Source organism: Physeter macrocephalus, chromosome 15 (genome assembly GCF_002837175.3).
Source record: "Physeter macrocephalus isolate SW-GA chromosome 15, ASM283717v5, whole genome shotgun sequence".
NCBI classification, from domain to species: Eukaryota; Metazoa; Chordata; class Mammalia; order Artiodactyla; family Physeteridae; genus Physeter; species Physeter macrocephalus.
In genome coordinates, this window is record NC_041228.1 from 65,062,668 (window position 1) to 65,083,977 (window position 21,310).

The following is a 21,310-nucleotide window of genomic DNA, read 5'->3' on the forward strand; positions in this document are numbered from 1 at the left end:
TGTGTTATAGGGTTTCGAGCAGATAATTCTGTTGGAAGTATCAAGAAAGACTTCAGGAAAGGTGTGGAGCAGAACAAGGGACAGAACAGAGAAACGATAGGGCCATTTTGATATGGACAGGAGCACAAGCAAAGGCCAGGGGGCCTGAGGGTGCCTGCATGTATTCTGGTGTGTCTTCAACTGCAGGTAAGGTACATGAAGACACACTGTGGGAGAGCAACCTAAAGGGATATATCACATAATGGAAGACATTGAATGCCAGGCTTGGGAGCGATGATTTAATCATTTAGACAATGAGAAGCTGTTGAAAGCAAGAAGAGGTGAGATAGTTTGGACTATGTTTTAAAAAGATAGCTTTAGAATCAGAGGAAATGATGCTTTGGAGAAGCAAGAGATTAGAACCCAGGAGACTAATGAAATAATCCAAACCCTCATTAGCATAATGTTATAAAAACAGAAAAGGTATAATTTAGGAAACATTTGGTAGTGAAATTGACTGTACTTACTTTGGATTGGTCAGATAAGGAGAGTGAAGGTGGGGAACATGTCAAAGGGGTCAAAGGGGTCCAGCTTGCCTGGCTTTCAGATGGATGTAGTTGACAAAGATGAGGGATGCGGGGGAAGAAGCAAGTTTAGATGGGAAAATAAACTGGGGAGATAAATTGGATGTATGTGCTGTTGAGTTTAAAGGGTCTGGATGCATATCCACCTGAAAATTTTTTTTCAACAGTCTTCAGTAATCAGGGAAGAAATGAGGGCTAGAAAGCCAGATTTAGAAGTTATCAATGTAGACATGATATCCAAAGATTTAGACCTAAATGAGATGACACGGAAGAAAATGTAGTCTGACCAGAAGGAGAGCAGGCACAGAATCTTGAGAAACACTTGCTTTTGAGAGGTGGATAGGAGAGGAGGAGCCAGAAGAGGAGAGTCTCTAAAGGACGGAGGTCAAGGGGTTAGAAGAGGTGGTTGACAGTGTCAGGGTTCATGTAAAGTCAATTAACATGGGAGCCAATGTAAGCTTTTATATATAGAATGGATAAACAACAAGGTCCTACTGTACAGCACAGAGAACTACATTCAATATCCTATGATAAACCATCATGGGGAAGAATATTTTTAAAAAAAGAATGTACATGTATATGTATGTATAACTGAATCACTTTGCTGTACAGCAGTAATTAACACAGCATTGTAAATCAACTCTGTCAATTAAAATAATTAATTAATTAATTTTTTTTAAAAAACATGGGAGCAGAGAATCTGCACTGCATCTGATCAACAAGAAGCCTCTGGTTACCTTCCGGAGATCAGTTTGACTAAAGTGCTTGGAGACGAAAGCAGAATTTAGTGGAAGAAGGAACAGCTTAGAAACATAGCCTAGTCTCATCAGAAGTCTAAATGCAGAAGAAATCAGAAACAACCCTGATATGTCTGGGAAAGTTTTTCATTGTTGCCGTTTCTCTGTTTTTAATTTTTGTGTTTTTTTCAAATATGTAAATCACCATTTATTCAAATGATATTTAGCAACAACCTGTTATGTACCACATTGTGATTAAGGCATTAGGGTAAAACAGTAGAAATAAAAAGTTCCAGTTCTCATGGAATGTTCCATGAGGTAGGCAAGACATGACTAATTATGTTAGTAATAACAATAATAAATCTGGCACTGATCTAAAAATATTATATATATCAAAACTTTTTTTAAGTTTGTATTTTATCTTGGCACATAGTTGATTAATAATGTGTTAGTTTCAAGTGTACAGCAACGTGACTGGGTTAAAGAATAGATACATGTACATGTATAAATCTTCGTTTTTATTAAGACATGAAAAAACAAGATGTTTATAAACAGAAGGAAAGGGTAAGCCAGTGGGGGGGCAGGCGGGGAGGAAGACTGCAGACACAAAAGAGAAAGGGATGTTTCATGGGCCTGGGGGACAGAAGACATTTGGAAAAGTCACCATGGAGAAGGGGGTAAAGGGCATCCTAGGCAGCAAGTGACCCCAGGTTTCAGAGAGGATGGGGAACAGGAGAGGGGGAGGAAATAGAGCACAAAGGCAGCACAGGAGAGAAGAGAAAACAGGGAAGAATGGAGCCAGGGCCATTCAGTGCTTATGCTGAAAGGTGCATTAAGCACCGATCCTTTGGGGGATGTTCCCGTTGGATGGCGAGTAACTGGGGCAACACTGGAAGGCACTGAATGGCACAGTTACAGAATCACTTTTTTGTCTAGATCCATCCCCACTGCACATGTGCTTTGACTCCCTTCAAACTTGGCCTGATTTAAAATGAAGAGCTTATACAGTATTTACTTGAAGGGTCAAAGTCAGATGGAAATTTTTTCAATTATAAAATTCCAGCCCAGCCAGAACTCAAAGCCCTGAAGAGAAATGTAAAGGCCAGTCCAGGCCCACAATAAAACTTGGATAAAATGGGGATGTGGTTCCCATTTTAATTTGTATATCTGTCCATGTTTCTGCAACCAGTGATTTGAGGAAGAAACAGTAGGTCTTTTTTTAAAAGAAAGCTAAAGTTTTTCAAAAGCCAGTCAAGAGCCTATCAAAATGTCATAAAACCAGCTTTGCTTTATTTTAGGGTTGAAAGTGTAATGAGCTAAACATAGGATGGTGGATTTATGGGTCACTGACACTAGTAACATCTCTAGAGAAACAACCATTTACCCTCTACAGTGATCCACCGGTCTTCAAAAATCTGTACTCTTGGGTATATTTAGATTTGTGTATTCAGAGTTCAGTGAATAAGCTGTAACCTCTTGCATTAAAAATCCCATGTTGCCTCTTGGAAGGGTCTGTGGGGTATGTCTTGGGGAGCCCTAGTTCATTGTTCCCTTTTTTATTCTTATATGCTAAAGTGATCAAGGGTCACATTAGTCCAAAGCTGGTTTTGCAACCACAGAGTATGGCTGTATTTAAGACCTACTTGCCTCTTACCTGTTGGACTGCTAGCCAACACATGCTCTTCTAACCACAAGGAAGGAGTCTTTCTCTCTGAAAATTTCCCAACTCCCCATCCCTGGATTTAACATTGCCTTCCTTGGAATCTTCATGGCATGTGTCTGTTATCTCTCTTAAGATAGCTCTCATCCAGTACTTTGTATAATTTAAATTATACAAATTTAAATTTGTATAAATTTATAGTATACAAATTATTTGTATAATCTGTATATTATACAAATAACTAAATATAGTAGTTATTTGTACGCTTGGGGTATGCCCCTTGGTGCCCTCCCGCAAGATCTGGGTACAGAGATGGGGAGCCCCTAGTCACCTCTGCATCCCCTGAAGCACCTGGCCCCTTTATAATCAATCAATACTAAGGTGAGAAAATTAAGAAAGAAACCAAGGTAACAGCAGCCACTGTGAGTTCACCGTCAAGTATAGTTTGCAGGCAACTAGATGTGTGTGCCCTTTACTGGGGGACTGGGGACATCTTGTACACAGAATGACATCTCAGGGGTATACAAGCAGTGTGCTGATAATTGTATGTTTGCTGCTAATCGAACCCCAAGAACTTTGCTGTCTGTTTTTCCAAAAACAAAATAGAAGGTCCTGAACAAAAAAGGTCTAGAGGGCCAGTCTCTATAGCCAAAACGCATATGGTAATGAGATCCTATAAAACTCTGCTTCACCTGGTGCCAAGACATCTGACCAGCTTGCACCATTATTGAAAGAAGTCTTTTCACCAACCTCAGTCACTATTCGGAGACTTACATTTCACAGGGAAACCACAGCCTTGGAGGGATTCTCTATTGCTCAGGTAACCAATTGCAGCCCCGCTTGGGAGATTCTAAGATGCCATGGGAGGTTGTTGTATGTTGAGTTTATTTATTTTTTTTATAAATCAGGTGTTTACAATAATTTTTTTAAAAGGCACATGTCACAGAAATGAAAAGAACAGCTTCTAAAATACATTCTGCCCAGGCTCACCCAGAGGATCATGGAAATAAGGGAAAGGTGTTCTTTGCCACGTCTGTAACTCAGTTTAGACAGCTGAGCCTCGACCATGAACACAGAGGATTATACCAAAGCCCTGCTGGCAGATTCAAGGAAATAAATAATAATATAATAATTTATCCAGTGCCTGATCTTGGCCAGATATTACGTTAGATGCCTTACATACATTACTGCTAATCCTCACTAGATCCCTACAAGGTGAGCATTTTCCTCACAACCCGACAGATGAGGAAACTAAGGCTCAGAGAGTTTCAGTAACTTGCCCCCCAGGATTTGAAGACAAATTCCACTTTGGAGTCCGCTTGACTCCAAAGCCCCTAGCCTTTCCATTTCATCAAACTCCCTTTATTACATACAGATTCTAAAACAGGAAGAGTTATCTTGAGAAAATATGACACCCGTTCATTAAAACAAAGTCCAGAAAATGTAACCATGCACATTACCTGACACTGAGCGATCGTAACTATTCATAAGCAGAGAAGCCCCCAGATGCTAGCCAGCTGTGTGATGCAGGGAGTAGGGGCTTGAATTCCCAGTCAGGCTCAGCTCATGCCACAGCACCATCTATTAAGTCTCAGAGTTCACCTAAAAGCACCTGGAACAACCTCCCGTCTTTCTGCATCCCAACATCTTAAACTCCATCCAACTCCCCAGTGGGAGGAGGTCAGCTCTCCCCTCCTTCCCTCCTGCCGGAAGGGGCTCTCCTTAGGCACCACAGGAGCATCATCGATAGTCCCCTATGGATAAGTCAGTCAAGGGCTATCCTTCCAGCAAAACAACTGTTTGGATGCTTGTATGAGGACGGGTTTAGGTTGCTCTGTCTCATTCCCTGCAAGAAGTCAGTGTAAATTCCACTTCACCATGAGGCTTCAGCGCAAGCCAACTTGGCATTAGCTGCCTAAAGTGGTAAAACTCCTACCAGGACAGCCTATTGAAGGTTGAGATGACTGCATCCTGCCTCTCCTCCCCCCCCGCCACCCCCGCACCTTTTCCTGGGGCAAAAAGTACATTTGTGTTTTAGGAAATTAGTGCAATAGCTGAACGGATCCGAATGGCAATGTAGAAAAGCTTTTTTTAGTTGATTGATTCTTTTCTTTCGTTTGTTTTCTGAGAGTTGAAAGTTCTGATTCTCAGAAGGCAAAGTTCTCTCCTGTGAGCCTTCTCAACTGTGGGCAAATGGAGGCTACTGTGCGAGAGAGACATGAGGGACATGGGGAATGAAGGTGAGAGGTCAGGCAGGGTGGCCGCACGAGAGAGGCAACTATTGCCCTGAATGTTCAAAAGTGAATGGTAAAAAAAAAAAAAAAAAAAAAAAAAAAAAAAAAAAAAGTGAATGGTAGACCAATAAAATAATTTTCAGAGAGATTTCATTCAGCTCTGAATTGCTTTGTTATATCAGACATGAAAATTTTAGGAACAATGTAAAATGACATCATGCTCTTTGGTCACTAACATCAAGGCTGACGTCTCGTTTTATTCACCCCCTTGTAACTAGCCATGCATCCTCCACCTCGTCCTGGGTCCAAAGGAGTATTACGGTAAACTATCCTGATATTGGTCAATCTGCATTGTGACTTCCATCCCACAAATTCCCCGGGTTAATGGAATATTGAGGGTGGAAACCTTACTTTATTCATTCTTTATCACCTCTCAGGATCCAGCAAAGGGTCCCTGGAACAGATGAGGTCTTTAATAAGTATGTGTTGAGTTGACCTGGATAACTGCTGAGTCGCTTCAGGAATTCTAGGGCAGCAAGAGGGCACTCTCCAGAATATTAAATAGATTTCAATGGGCATAAACCATTGCTTCTGAACATTTCAAATTATGGTGCCAAAACGTATCAATTCCTTACAAACACTCTAATTTTTATGCATTCTCTAATTTGAGTACTGCTGGATTTTCAGATTCTATATGGAATTAGCTCAGAGAAGTTTCACTTAGCAGCTCTACAACCGCTTCTGGGTTCATGCTCTGATATTAATTGGTACCAGTAATAAGCATATTAGAAGCTTCTTCCCTGAGGATAAGAGAGCATTCTTAATTATGTCCCTGGGTCAACAGCACATGCTTTTTTTTCTGGAGTACTTTAATGGACATTAATAACTACTCATTTGCACAGTAGGAGCGAAGAGGAAAAGAGTATCCGGGTTACACGTGCAGACCAATCAAATCACAAATTAACTGATTTCACAGGATCCCCAATAGCAGATGTCCCTAAATATGGTGATGAAGAGATATCCAAAGAACAACGTGTAAGGATGTTCAAGCTGTTCACAAGCCATCCATCCATGGAGTCACCTATCTGTAAAGCTCAGAGAAATTGCATCCTCATTCCAGACAATAGCTATCATGCTTCCCTGAGCACATTCAGGACGTGGTCCCAAGAACACTGGCTGGAAGCCATGTATGGGGCCTAAAATCAGCTCTGTTACTGGAAAGATCCCAGGGAACTTAGCACATGTCTGGATATCGGGTTAAAAGAGGCAAGGATACCTCCCTGCCTTTGAGAATGAACCAAGGAGCTATGGCAAGAAGCGTATACATTATATAACTACACTAGAAGACAAACCCATCAAACCTGGGAAGCTCTTCTTCAAAACAACTTCAAGCACCCTGAAAGAGATGATCATATTGACCAAAAAGATTCATTATTTTCTTTGTTTCTTTTTGGTTTTGAATGCTCTGAAGGAACACTGCTCTAAGTCTGATCCCCCAGTTAGATTGCTTATTCCCCCTAAAGCCTGTACATTCTGCTTTGTAGCACTTGATAGAATTATAGTTTGCAGTGAACTTGACAATTAGAATGTAAACCCTGTTGGGGCAACAACCAGGTCCATCTCATACCCCTAGGATCCAAATGCCTGCCCTCAGTAGAAGGAGACTCTCAGTAGAAGTTTGTTGAAGGCACGTGTGCATGTACGAGCGTCCAGTAAACAGGTACTGGCTACACGTCGCGCACTGGGAACCATGCTAGGTACGGAAGCCAGCAAAGCCAGGCTAGCTGAATCAATCAAGAGCAACATTAACAAACCTGATTAAAGAGCTGAAAAACTCCAAGACAAACAAGAGCTAATTCTAGATGCCCCTTTTCCCTCCTCCCCTTCCCAAGCCACGATTTCATACCACAATTACGGCGCTGCCCCTGACCGAGTTTTGCCCATTCCGTTGAGGTCACAGGGACCCAGGTGGTACAAAGGGCAGAAAGAAGTTGGTCAGGCGTATAAGGCTGTCATGCCAAGGAGTTTCAGTAAAGTTGCCTTCAGGCTACTGAGTTATCACCATGTCAATAAAATACTTTCTTTTTTTTCCAAGCAGCACGTGGGATCTTTGTTCCCAGACCAGGGATGGAACCCGTGGTCCCTGCAGTGGAAGCATGGAGTCTTAATCACTGGACCACCGTGGAAGTCCCAATAAAATACTTCCTTAACTGCCATGAAGCACTGGCTTTTTGGCTGCACCTCCCAAAGACTCATGACAGCTTAAAGGCAGAGAGTACGCAGTAACTGGGGAAGTCTAATGCCTGGGACCTACCTGTCAATCATGAGTATAAAAGACGTCTTCACAGAGACTGAATCTAGTTGGGTAAAGCGTGGCTATCTCCTATAACAGTCAGGTTCGGGGGCTGCCTGCATCACCTGTGGTGTTACTGAAAACAAATGTTCAGGCTCCATCCCAGATCTACAGAACGAGACACTACTGAGAACCCACAAATCTTTATTTATCACAATGCTCTGATTTTTACACACACTCTAGTTTGAGTATCACAGTCTCTACTGATTTTGTACAGGTCTAACCTAGAGAAGTTTCTTTAGCAATAAGGGATGGTGATAACAAGGTCATCCCTGTTTGTGTTAATTTGGGCTAAGAAACATGACTCTGCAAAAGCCTGGAAGGAAATAATCTGGGGAATGGGGGTGAAGGCAAAGAGGAGGGTATTTTCACCCAGCAATTAAACAGTGAAAAGAAGAACAGGCCAATAGAAGGAAGAAGGTAAGTCATGCTATTAAAACACAGATAGCACTTCATGACCAAGCCTTCTGGAAATTGCCCAGCACTTTTAGGTTTAAATCCTGTACTAATGGTTTGCCAGTATAATAGATGATCTTACCTCTCATAGTTGTCCCCGAATTAAAACTTTTAAAATAAACAGCTCTGCTCAGGGATTGGAAAACTGGGTGCTCCCCCCCACACACATACATACATACATACATACATTTATTTATTTATTTAACGGTGCGCGGGCCTCTCACTGCTGTGGTCTCTCGCGTTGCGGAGCACGGGCTCCGGACGCGCAGGCTCAGCGGCCATGGCTCACGGGCCCAGCCGCTCCGCGGCACATGGGATCCTCCCGGACCGGGGCACGAACCCGTGTCCCCTGCATCGGCAGGCGGGCTCCCAACCACTGCGCCACCAGGGAAGCCCCCCCATACACCTTTAGGGGGAATCAAAATTGGAGCAGCCTTTTTGGAGAGAAATTTGCTAATAACTATCAAATAAAAAACGTACTTTCCTTTCGACTAAGTATTTTCACAACTAAGAATCAACCCTGAGGACACACAATACCTGCCCATCTAAGCCAATATTATGTGTACTGCTAACTAATCTCTACTAAGAAATGATTTGCTGCATTCATTTATCTTGCTTGCTTTCAGTTCTTTATAAATCTAGTGTAGTACTCTAAATAATAAAATAATCTTACTATAAAGTAAGATCACTAGCATCGAGAAGGCATTTAACACTTCCTGAGTCCCTACTGTGTGCCAAGCACTGTGCCAGGGGCTTTGGCATAACCTCTTCAACAAGCCAGCAATTCGATATGATTTTCTCCATTTTTTTCACACAAGAAAACTGAGACTCAAAGAGGAAATGGTCCAGATCATAGCTGACAACTGCAGAATCAAACTCTAAGACTTCCTTCAAAACCAATTCTCTTTTAAACTGTACCACCAGCGAAAGGAATATCCAAGAGTGCTTCTAGAAACATCAGCACTGTCGAGTTTCTCAGTAAACTTACCTTGCTTCAGTGTAACACTTTTAAAAATCAAGAAAGAAGAGAGGGACTTCCCTGGCGATCCAGTGGTTGGGACTTTGCCTTCCAATGCAGGGGGTGTGGGTTCAATCCCTGGTCAGGGAGCTAGGATCCCACATGCCTCGTGGCCAAAAAATCAAAATGTAAAACAGAAGCAATATTGTGGCAAATTCAGTGAAGACTTCGGAAATGGCCCACATCAAAAAATTTAGGTTATGGTAGGATGAGCCATTTCAATGAAAAATCACTCTCAATATTTTAAGTCAGTTTTAATGACTTATAGGAGTGGAAAAACACTCATGATGATTTTTCTAGCCCTTTTCAGCTGACTTCCTCTTAGCTCACAAAACTTCCATCACTGTCTTGCTGCTGTTGAAGAATTATTTTCATCCTGCAAAAGACCTTCTTTCTGGGCTTCCCTGGTGGCGCAGTGGTTGAGAGTCCGCCTGCCGATGCAGGGGACACGGGTTCGTGCCCCGGTCCGGGAAGATCCCACGTGCCGCGGAGCTGCTGGGCCCGTGAGCCATGGCCGCTGAGCCTGCGCGTCCGGAGCCTGTGCTCCGCAGCGGGAGAGGCCACAACAGTGAGAGGCCCGCGTACCACAAAAAAAAACAAACAAAAGACCTTCTTTCTAATAGCTCTGTTCAGTTCTTGAGTAAATAGAAATAATTCCACTCCCTCGTTAGAACTCAGTCCCTCCTCTGTATTCTGAGGGATGCAGAGGGTTGTGTGAAAATTATAGCTCAGCTCAGATTCACAGCCTGAGGTTACAAGGCTCCTCGCCAAGTTTTCACCTGTGTGGAATCACTCACCAGACTCAACCGCTCTGCCTCAACCTGAAGGAAAATACTAGCATGATTTAACTCCAGTTAAGAATTCCAGTAGGTACTTGCTAAATGTGGCATAATCTTTTCCATGCATAGAGAAAAGGAAATCATTCTGCAAATCTATGCCTCACTTCAAACCATCATGTTTCAGAGCTCCATCCTTCATCAAATCTGAGGCAATTTAATGAATTTTAAATGTACTTGGTATGAAAGAGATAATTATGGGAACTACAACAGATTCATGGATAGAAGAGCTTAAAAAAAGGTTTATGCGGCTAAAATATATCGAAAATATTTTGCAATAACCTAAATGGGAAAATAACTTGAAAAATAATAGATACATGTATATGTATAACTGAACCACTTTGCTGTACACCTGAAACTAACACAACATTGTTAATCAACTGTACTCCAATATAAAAACAAACAGACAAAAAAAGCAACAAAAAACAAAACGAAAAATATATATATAGAAAATATTAAAGGGTTTTCTTCGGAAAATCATTTTCACACTTTGCTCCTCGTTTCTCGTTTACTTCATTACTGAAGATAATTCAATGACATAGAGCTAGTGATGCAGAGAGAAGGATGAAATTCAGTATGCAAACCAATAGGAGAGCAAACTTGCTAAAGAAGAGAGAGACTGAGAGAGGGAGAGGTCTGGAAGAGAAAGCGTCTCTGGCCAGACCGTGGGTCTGCAGGCAGGGTGGTTATACCCCTGTTTGTAGTTTCTCTGTGATCTCTTGCCAAAGGCAGATAATTTAGCAAAGGTAAGAATAAAGGAATGATTTTTCTTTCTAGCTGATGTGACGGGAAAATCACTTTAAGGTAGCATTTTGGGGGGGCAATTGGATAGTAGCGACAACAGCCCAGGGTTTACAGTAGCACCATTTATAAGAAAAACTAGTTCCGAGAACTTCTAAGGAGCTAAGAGCACAAATTTGAAATGAAGAAAATCAAGGCCAGAAAACCAGGTTGGGGTCAAAATATATTAACTCAGAAATTCACAGGCAAATATTCCAGTTAAAAAGACAACTTTACCTGTTGCTGCTTCTACCAGGACAGTTTAGCAAGTTTTGACTTCAAAGTGAGCAGCTGCAGTGGTTAAGAGGCTGATACTGTGTTTCTACCTAAAGGTCAGGGATGGGGGTGGGGGGATCCGCCACAGCTGGCTGTGATCAATTTGACTGCCTCTTGGGGAGGATGGTGTGAACTGTGCTGTAAGCTAAACAGTAAACCATATGAGTAGCTTAAGGAGGTGTTTAATGCTCAAGGTTGTTAGGTGGATGTTTTACCAGCAGAAATGGGTTTAAATATAAATGGCCCCAGTAATGGAAAATGCTTCAGAACTAGCTGGGGAGACACAAAACTGAAGAGTTTTCTGTGAGAGCTCCCAACCCCGTAGAACCGTGTTCTGCAATGGGGATAGACAGAAGACAAATAAAAAACTCCTTATGGAGTTTCAGGAGTTGATTCTAGACTATAAAGCGTTTCTCTAATTGGGATCTGGATACACTCTATGATAAAGAGAGTGCAGAGCTGCCAAGACCTCTCGAACAGTCAACTCATTCTCTCCTTCTTTTCCAGTAGAACCCCATGTTTTCAGGGTTTGCAATGTGCTCAGTTACAAAGAACGAAATAAACGACTGCATTTTCCAGCCTCCTTTACAGCTAGGGCTGGTCACAGCTATAGTTTAGGCAGTGATGTATAAGCAGAAGGGACTGGACAGGGCTTCAGATACTCTTTAAAAGCTACTGATACAAGTGGGACAGTTCCTTTTGCCTTTTCCCTTCTTCCACCTGATATGGGCACAGGTTGGCTTGGGCTCAGATGCCATCTTGGGAACATGAGAACAAGAGACACATTCTGAGGACGGCAAAGTGGAAGTTCAAATCCTTGATTTATCGTGAAGTCGCCATGCTTCTGAACCACCTATCTCCATTCTGCCTTTTCATGAGATAAAAACGACCCCTGATTTATTTCAGCCATTGGGTTTTTTTGAGGAAGAGAGCACGGGGTGGAGGGTTCCTATTACAGAACGGTAACTCCTCATTTGCACAGAGTACAAGGTGCATACTTGACATTTCCTGTCCCATTCTCCTGCTAGACAGCCATCACGTTGGCTTATCAAGTTCAAATATTTAAAATATAAAGTTCTCGGGCAGGCCACATAAAGTATCTAGTAGTAAGTGCTATCTGATCCCATCTTCTCCCAAAGCTAACCATTTACTTAATGGAAGGAATGAGAATGTTCATTTTGAGTGCTGTATTGGTCATTCCGCAGGGAGACCACGTAGAGATGAGGTGCCACGCTTGGGGTACGCACATGGCTGACCACAACTCAGAAACGTCTACTAACTTTTATAACTACTGCTCAAAAATTCACCTCATGTTTTAGGAAAATCAACTAATTAAGAATCTAAGTCTTCCAAATATTTCTATCTTGATTATAATCACATCCAGAGAAAAAATGAAAATTGTATTCAAAAGTAGCTGTGGAGACATGAAACTAAAGAGTTTTCCGTGAGAACTCCCAACCCCACAGAGCCATGTTCTGCCTTGGGGAGAGACAGAAGAAAAGACAAATGGACACAATTCTTGTTGGGATTTTAGGAATATTTTAAAGCTTTAAGAATTTCCATGAAGACTTGTAAGAGCAATTAAAAGGAAAAGAGGAGACAGTATAAAGTGATTCAATGGCTTTTTTTAACGCCTTAAGTTTCCATTTTGAAAATCATGTATCTCTAGAAATAAGAAAAGAAGATGGTGGCAACTCCAGTTCAGTGTTCAGGGATCTCATTGGATCTGTAGGTTCAAAATGTAAACAATAAACTCCTCTCCTCTGATCAGCTCTGCTCTACCACAGTTACTACAGCCACTGGCAGACAGGCTCAGGAAGACCTTCCAGTTCAAGGAAGACCAAGATGCAGAGGGAAGTTGTGCCGGGGTAGGAGAGAGGCCACTTCCTGCCTTGTTCCTCCTCTTTCCACCCCAGCCAATTTTTCGTTGTTTTATTATTTTTGTCTTCCAGTTTTCTTTTTTGATTTAATTTTTTATTTTTATACAATTTTTTAAAGTTACTTTCCATTGACAGTTATTACAAAATAGCGGCTGTCTTCCCTGTGTTGTTCAGTACATCCTTGTAGCCTATCTTACCCCAGTAGTTGGTACCTCCCACTCCCTCACCCATGTTTTGTCCCTCGCCCCTTCTCTCTCCCCACTGGTAACCACTAGTTTGTTCTCTATATTTGCAAGTGTGCTTGTTTTATGTTATGCTCACTAGTTTATTGTATTTTTTGGTATTTTTTAGATTCCACATATGTGACATCATACAGTATTTGTCTTTCTCTGTCTGACTTAATTTCACTTAGCATAATGCCCTCCAAGTCCATCCATGTTGCTGCAAATGGCGTTATTTCATTCTTTTTTATGGCGGAGTAGTATTCCATTGTGTGTGTATGTATGTATATGTGTGTGTGTGTATATATATATATGCCACATCTTCTTTATCCATTCATCTGTATATGGACACTTAGGTTGTGTGTGTGTATATATATATATATATATATATATATATATATGCCACATCTTCTTTATCCATTCATCTGTATATGGACACTTAGGTTGCTTCCATGTCTTGGCAATTGTAAATAATGCTGCTATGAACATTGTATCATCTCCCACTCCAGCCACTTTTAAAAAGCCCTTTATCCATCTTGACACGAAAAGCCAAGTCAGCTCCTGCACGGTGATGATGATGGTGAGATGCAATGGCTGGCTCTCTGTCAAGCATGGGTTGTGCTCAGTGTTTTACGTGAATAAATGATTTAGCCCCACACGGCAAGGTAACATAATCCTCTCCCCCCTGAGACTCAGAGGTAACGTGGAAAGTTCTAGTGGAAGGTAGTCGTAGTGGAGGGTGGAGACTTTTAAAGTAGTAAGTCGGCCTCCAGCACTCAAGCTTCACATGGCTTCCCCCTTACAGCCCCTTAATACTCCCACAGCATCTCCTATGGATGAGATTTCCATTCCAGAGTGTGGAAGAAAAGAAGAAAAAAGGAAGGGAAGCAATAGTGGAAAACAGCCAGCTTTGATTCTCAAAGTGGAGAGCAGTGACATACGCAGGTTAGGTGGAGAGTGACTTTGGAAGCAAGTGTCACAGAGACCCTGGTGTGACAGACCCACGATCATTTGAAAGTGCAGGTGGTGGGGAAGCGCTTACTGTCCAGTGACCCGGTGCCCAGGAAATCAGTCGCAGAGTCCCTTAGAGAATGACTTGCAGGAAGCTGAACGCACAAAACGCAAACCAGCCACCTTGAAACATGCTCGAGATTTTCCAGAAAAGCATCCCAGTTGGGGGTTGAGGTGTGTGGTGTTTGTATCCTCAAGACATGCTTTTGCTTAAGACTTTGTTTGATAAACATGGCGAAGCTTCCTAAAGATGAGTCTGTGCACAGTTTTTATACTATTAAGATACCGTATTTTAGTGTAAGTATCGTATTATAATCTTTTATCTATAAGAGAAATAGTAATTGTCTATGTCAAAGGTGTGGAGAGGGATAAGTTGGGAGTTTGGGGTTGACATATACACACTACTGTATTTAAAATAGATAACCAGCAAGGACCTACTGTATAGCACAGGGAACTCTGCTCAGTATTCTGTAATAACCTAAATGGGGAAAACAACTTGAATAAGAATAGATATACGTATATGTGTAACTGCATCACTTTGCTGTACACCTGAAATTAACACAACATTGTAAATCAACTATAGTCCAACATAAAATAAAAATTGAAAAATATATATGTATATATTACAGCTAGTACTATTACTGTAGAGCTTAGAGGCAGCAGGAGGGTTGAGGGACCTAACAGTGCCTCCACTGGGAAGGGAGCCAGTCATTCCTGCTTTAGAGACCAAAATGTATATCACTGTGGTACCAGAGGGCCCTGCCCCCAAATTAGCAAAAGTAGCCTCTGGAGCTGATGTGAGGCAGGGGCCATAGAGACAAGCTTCTGTGGCCAAGACGGGCCTCCCCTGCCTCAGAAGAGCATCCAAGGTGGACAAAGAGAGAGGGAGACACCGCAGACCCCAGCAGGGAAAGGCTAGTCTTGAGAGTGATGATTCTGCTGCGGGGATTCAGATCAGAAAGTGGGGGATGGCTGATGTTGTTCACCCACCCCCCTCTTCACCTACCAGATGCTGTGTAAGTTAGGGAAGCAAGTATTGGTTACACAATATATTTTTTGAATCACTTCCTGATTTCTGTACCAGAGGACTTTGTTTTCACATGACTTTCTTTGTACTTATGGTCAAATTTTCCATCAGGTTCCTTCCTGGTAACCACAAATGAGAATTACATTTTGGGGTTTGGAGTTGCTCATGAGGGCCAAACCCAGCACTTGTACAAGCATGTCAGGAGGAAGTTCTGGCTCAGTTCACGTTGGAAAAACCCAGTCCACACCACTGACATCTGCACAGCGGTGGACACGCTGGCACTGAGGAACCACAGCATGTGGCCTCGGACCCCAGGCCAAGAGCAGGTGCCACCTCCTTCAAAAGCCTGTAGTGTATCCTGTAGGCAGAACTGGGCATCTTACTAATTATCTCAGGCAGCAAAGGTATTTCCCAAACGACGTGCAGGTGGGATGTGTCTCCAAACTGGGCTCCCGTCTCAGGTGACTGCCCTGCCCTCACCACAGGCAGGCTGCTAATAATTCCCCAAACGAGAGCAAGCTGTTAGCAGAAAAAGAATTCTCTAACAGCCCTCCATTTTTCCTCTTTTTCTCGAAAAAGAAATAACCCTGGTCCAAGAGATCCTGGTAGCTCTCTGTTGGCCTGTCATCCTTCTTCTAGATCTCTGTGCTAATTTACCTTTTTGTCAATTAAACTCGAGTCCTTAAAACATCTGTAGACAATCTGTGAAACACTTGTGATTCATGAAACTCAATTTCAAAGATCAATTTTAAGAAGATACTCCCTACAGTTTGCCTTGCTCTCTGGGACCCCGGGAGTTTTTTCCACAAAAATCCTTGATTTGTTTCCAGAGCTTATCTCATGATTCCTGTTGTCTCTGGGAAGTGGTGTCATTCTGAGATCTCAGTGAACTGTTAGATCAGCTAGTCGGGTCCAATTCCCAAGGCAGGAAACAGCCCTTAACAACGTTCATCCTCTGTCTGCATCTTTTGAAATGTATATTTTAAAGGTAAAGCTAAATAAATATTTCTCTACTTAAAGAAGACTTTAGATATGTCAAGGAAACCTTTTTTTCCTGCATGTGAACATTTTTCTAGAGGTAGAAGAACCCAAGCTTACCACAAGTGTATCTTAAGAAAGATGCATTCACTGTAATTATACATGGCTTGTAAAACTCATTAGGCAACTGTGTGTGTCAGTAAACAGATGGCTTCTCAGCTGGGTGACTCACAGAACTGCATGGGGAAGATTACAAATTTCCACATAGGTAATAATCACTTTGTAGAGAACAAAATAAAAGAACGAAATTCTGTTTTCATATTAGTTGGGTGAATCTTAGATCTGTGAGAGAAATGAGGGCTCTTGGAAAACAATGACGACACTATTGTTGCAGTTAAAGTTCACTTTAACTTTATAAGGCCCATACTAACGGGTCTTGTACCCTTTCTGAAAGGAGAGCTTTCTCAAAGGCTTTTCATTTACTCCGTCATCGTTAGAAATGATGATGCTCTGAAACTTCAGAATTCCCAATCAGGACAATGAGGTATATGAAACCCTTGCAGCCCTCTTTGTTAATAAAGAATTATCAATGGTATGTGTTGATATATATGCATGTTAATATATGCATGCATATATATCAATACATACCATACACACATATACACACGTGCATGCACATATACCCATGTGTGCCTATGTATACACAAATATGTATGTACACACATACATATATATACATATATATCATTTTCAAGTCTAAGATCTCTCTTCTGTAACAGGATGATTCTCTTTGACACTACAAATTGTCAGCGTGATAATTATAACTGTGACAGACATTTTCTCACTTTTAAGTCAAAGGAGAGTCATTTATTATTAATAAGAAAATGGTTGTCCTTAGAAAATTCTCTGTTGCTGGGCTTCCCTGGTGGCGCAGTGGTTAAGAATCCGTCCGCCAAGGCAGGGGACATGGGTTCAAGCCCTGGTCCGGGAAGATCCCACATGCTGCGGAGCAACTAAGCCCGTGTGCCACAACTACCGAGCCTGCACTCTAGAGCCCGCGAGCCACAACTACTGAAGCCCGCGTTCTAGAGCCCTTGCTCCACAACAGGAGAAGCCACCACAATGAGAAGCCCGTGCACAGCAACGAAGAGTAGCCACCGCTTGGCACAACTAGAGAAAGCCCGCGCGCAGCAACGAAGACCCAACGCAGCCGAAAATAAATTAATAAATAAATAAATTTATTTTTTTTAAAAGAAAATTCTCTGTTACTTTTGATGTACTGTTCAGTATTTTCCATAAGTATTTTTCTCGTCCTTATCACAGAGCCTATATTTTTGTCATCTTTTAAAGCAGTAGTTCTCAACCAGGGGTGATTTTGCCCTCAGGGGACACGTGGTAATGTGGGGAGACATTTTCACTGAGTGGGTAGAGTTCAGAGATGCTGCTAAACATCCTACACTGCACAGAACAGCTCCGACAATAAAGAATTACCAGTCCCCAAATGTCACCAGCGCTGAGGCTGAAAAATTCCGCTTACACAAAAGCCCCAAACTTACTCAACATTACCACTGTTCTTCCAGCTTTCAAAACTGAGCTGATTACCAGGAAGATTCCTCTCAATATTCAACCAAAAGCATATTGGCATGCTGATAAATATTCACCCTTCGATGCCAGAATCATCCATATCTTAATTCCAGAAATATTCCTATCTTCTGAAGATGTCAAATCATTTAAATCTATTTTTTGGTATGTATCTATTGGGAAGTGGTATATAATGAAAGTATAGGGGAAAAAGAGTATGTGTACGTATTTGTTTCCTAGGGTTGCCACATCAAATGACCGTGAGCCAGGTGGCTTAAAGCAACCAAACTTTATTCTCTCACAGTCCTGGGGGCCAGAAGTCTGAAATCAAAGCGTTAGCAGGGCCCTGCTCCTTCTGAAGGCATCAGGGGAGTTTCCCTCCTTGCCTCTTCCAGTGTCTGGTGGTTCCAGGCATTCCTTGGCTTGTGGCTGCATCAGTCCAATCTCTGCCTCTGTCTTCACATGAGCTGCTGCTCTCCTGTGTCTTCTCATCTTCTGCTTCTTATAAGACACTTGTCTTTGGATTTAGGGCCCACGTGGAAAATTCAAGATGCTCTCTTCTCGAGATCCTTAATTAATTACCATGGTCACAGGTAAGGTAAGGTTCACAGGTTCCAGGTGATATATCATATCTTTAGAGGGGCCATCACTTAACCCATGGGTGTGTGTGTGTGTGCGTGTGTCAATTTAAAATCACTGTGACAAGGCCAGGCTCAAAATAAGCAAAACACTTTCTCAAGGTATAAAGTAAGGTTTAGCATACTTTTACTTGGATTAATAGTCTCACTATAGCTTCTGTCCATTGAATTTAAAAATTCATCATTTCTATCTACAAACTTCTCAAAATAAAGACCAGGTACCAGAAAACCTGGTGGCTGGAGAGAACTCCAGAGAGAAACTAGCAGGCTTACTTCCAGGTAAACAGCATGAATTATGAAGACTGGTGAGGTTCAGTGTCATTTATAAGGTGCATGCCTCCATTATCCTTCCAAATAGCTCTCGTGTTTCATTGTTTCATCAGGTGAAGGCAAAAAAGATCGTGGAGCTCAAACGAACTTCTCAGAGGAAGAAGGACCTTGAAAAATATTTTGTTAAAATGTCTTTATTTTAGAAATTAGGAAACTAAAATCCCAAAGGCTTTCATCTTTATTTCTTGTCTAAGATCACTCACACAGGAGATGACTGAGGCAAGGTTCGAAGTTCAATACTGTCCTTCTAGACCAAGGCTCTTCCTCTACACGCTCCTTTATGTCTCATCTACATTCCTGCTACTACGAAGTACACTTATTTTCTTGATCATCTTTTAGTTAATATTGAGAGATCACCATCCACTGACACCTTCTCTTCTTACACGCTCTGTTAGGCAGCTCGGGCAACCATAACAAGATACCATTGGCTTTGTGTGGTTTTTTTTTTTTGTGGTACGCGGGCCTCTCACTGTTGTGGCCTCTCCCGTTGCGGAGCACAGGCTCCGGACGCGCAGGCTCAGCGGCCATGGCTCACGGGCCCAGCCGCTCCGCGGCATGTGGGAATCTTCCCGGACCGGGGCGCGAACCCGGTTCCCCTGCATCGGCAGGCGGGCTCTCAACCACTGCGCCACCAGGGAAGCCCTGTGTGGTTTTTTTAAAAAAAGAAAAAACTATTGATTCTCTTTTTTTTAAATAATTAATTAATTTACTTATTTATTTGCTGCACTGGGTCTTTGTTGCTGCGCGCGGGCTTTCTCTACTTGAGGCGAGCAGGGGCTGCTCTTCGTTGCGGCGCGCGGGCTTCTCATTGCAGTGGCTTCTCTTTGTTGAGGAGCATGGGTTCTAGGCGCACGGGCTTCAATAGTTGTGGCACGTGGGCTTCAGTAGCTGTGGCTCGCAGGCTCTAGAGTACAAGGCTCAGTAGTTGCGGTGCACGGACTTAGCTGCTCCGTGGCATGTGGGATCTTCCCAGACCAGGGCTCGAACCCATGTCCCCTGTATTGTCAGGCAGATTCTTAACCACTGCGCCACCAGGGAAGTCCCTGGCTTTGTGTCTTAAACAACAGAAATCTATGTTCTCACAGTTCTGGGAGTTGGAAGTCTGAGATGAGGGTGCCAGCTGGTTGAGTTCGGGTGAGAGCTCTCTTCCTGGCTTGCAGATGCCCGCCATCTAGCTGTGTCCTCATATGGCCTTTCCTCACTCTGTACACACGGAGAGAGATGTCTCCCCCTTCTTCTCAGGCCACCAATCCTATAGGATTACGACCCCACCCTTACAACCTCATCTAACCTTAATTAACCCCTAAAAGCCCTATCTCCAACTATAGTCATACTGAGTCATATCAGGGGTTAGAGCTTCAACATATGAATTTGGGGGGATGTAGTTCAGTCCATAGCACAGTCCCTGTCAGCTTATGTCAATAGACAGTATTATGTTTTTCCAAAAAGTTTTATATCATTTAATCCCCATAACTTTGTGATTTGCTCCATTTAACAAATTAGGAGGCTGAGGCTCAGAGAAGTCAATTAGTTGGCCCAAGTTCACACAGCGAATAAGATGCAAGCTGGAACTCAAAACATGCCTTTTACTGGTATTCTAGAGCTTTTTCCCAGTGTCCAAGAGGACCTTTTGTATTGGTCACCTTTTAAGACCTGTCCTTATAGAGCATCCACAGACACTGTGAAAACACATGGTTTCTAACAAGGTCCTTAGAAAGACCTTTGAAAATCTAAAGTTGTAGTTATTACAATTGACCATCCAACACATTAGTGACTTAAACTCCATAGTATGCAAAGAGTTTAATACGTCATCTGTTCTCATGTACACCAGGAGTATGACTTGAGAGATGATTCAGCTGTTCTCACAGTAAGCCATCAAGTCCCACAAAAAAAATCATAAAGGAATAAATGATTATCCACGGTGCCAAAAGCACATGTATTTTGAATAAGAAAACATTATGTTAAAGAATGTGAGAAAAAAATGATACATATTTATTCAATGAGCTTTTCAATAAAACCTCTAAGATGGAACACAAGAAATGTTTCATTCCATAGCGTGGTATCAAGGTTTTTTCCAAACATAGAAAACAAAACTACTGTCTGTTGACAATGATATAAATGATGAGAAGATTCTGGGTACAAACTTAAAAATGCAACATGTAAAATATTTTCGCTGTTACATCAAGTTAAAAGAAACTTTACCACTTACGTTTACTAGTAAAAATTATTCATTTTCATAGGGATGATGACACTAATCTTATCATAGAAGAATTCTTTCAGAGATGCACATGGAAGTAAATATTTAGGGATGGAATATTACAGGTCTATGATTAACTTTCAAATACTTCCCCAAATGAAGCAAGTATGTATTAAATCTCAGTGATAGGTATATGGCAGTTCATCACACTATTCTCTGTATGCTTATCTCTAAAGACTTTACATCGAAAAATTCATGATTAACAATAATAGGCTATCTTATGAAGTTACCAAAATCTTGGAAGCAAAATATTAACAGTACATTATTTAACAGAATATGCCTGCTCAGTGGTGTATGTACGCAGAGCACAAGAGAAAAAATACACATATATCTGTTTAGAGAAACACATCCCATTCTTCTAATTCTGCTGCTAGGTGTACACATTGCTCAGTAGATTTAGAGCAACCCTGGCTCTCCTTGTTTTTAGAATTGAAAAAGAAATGAAGAATTCCATTTTGAGTAAGAGGGGTCAGT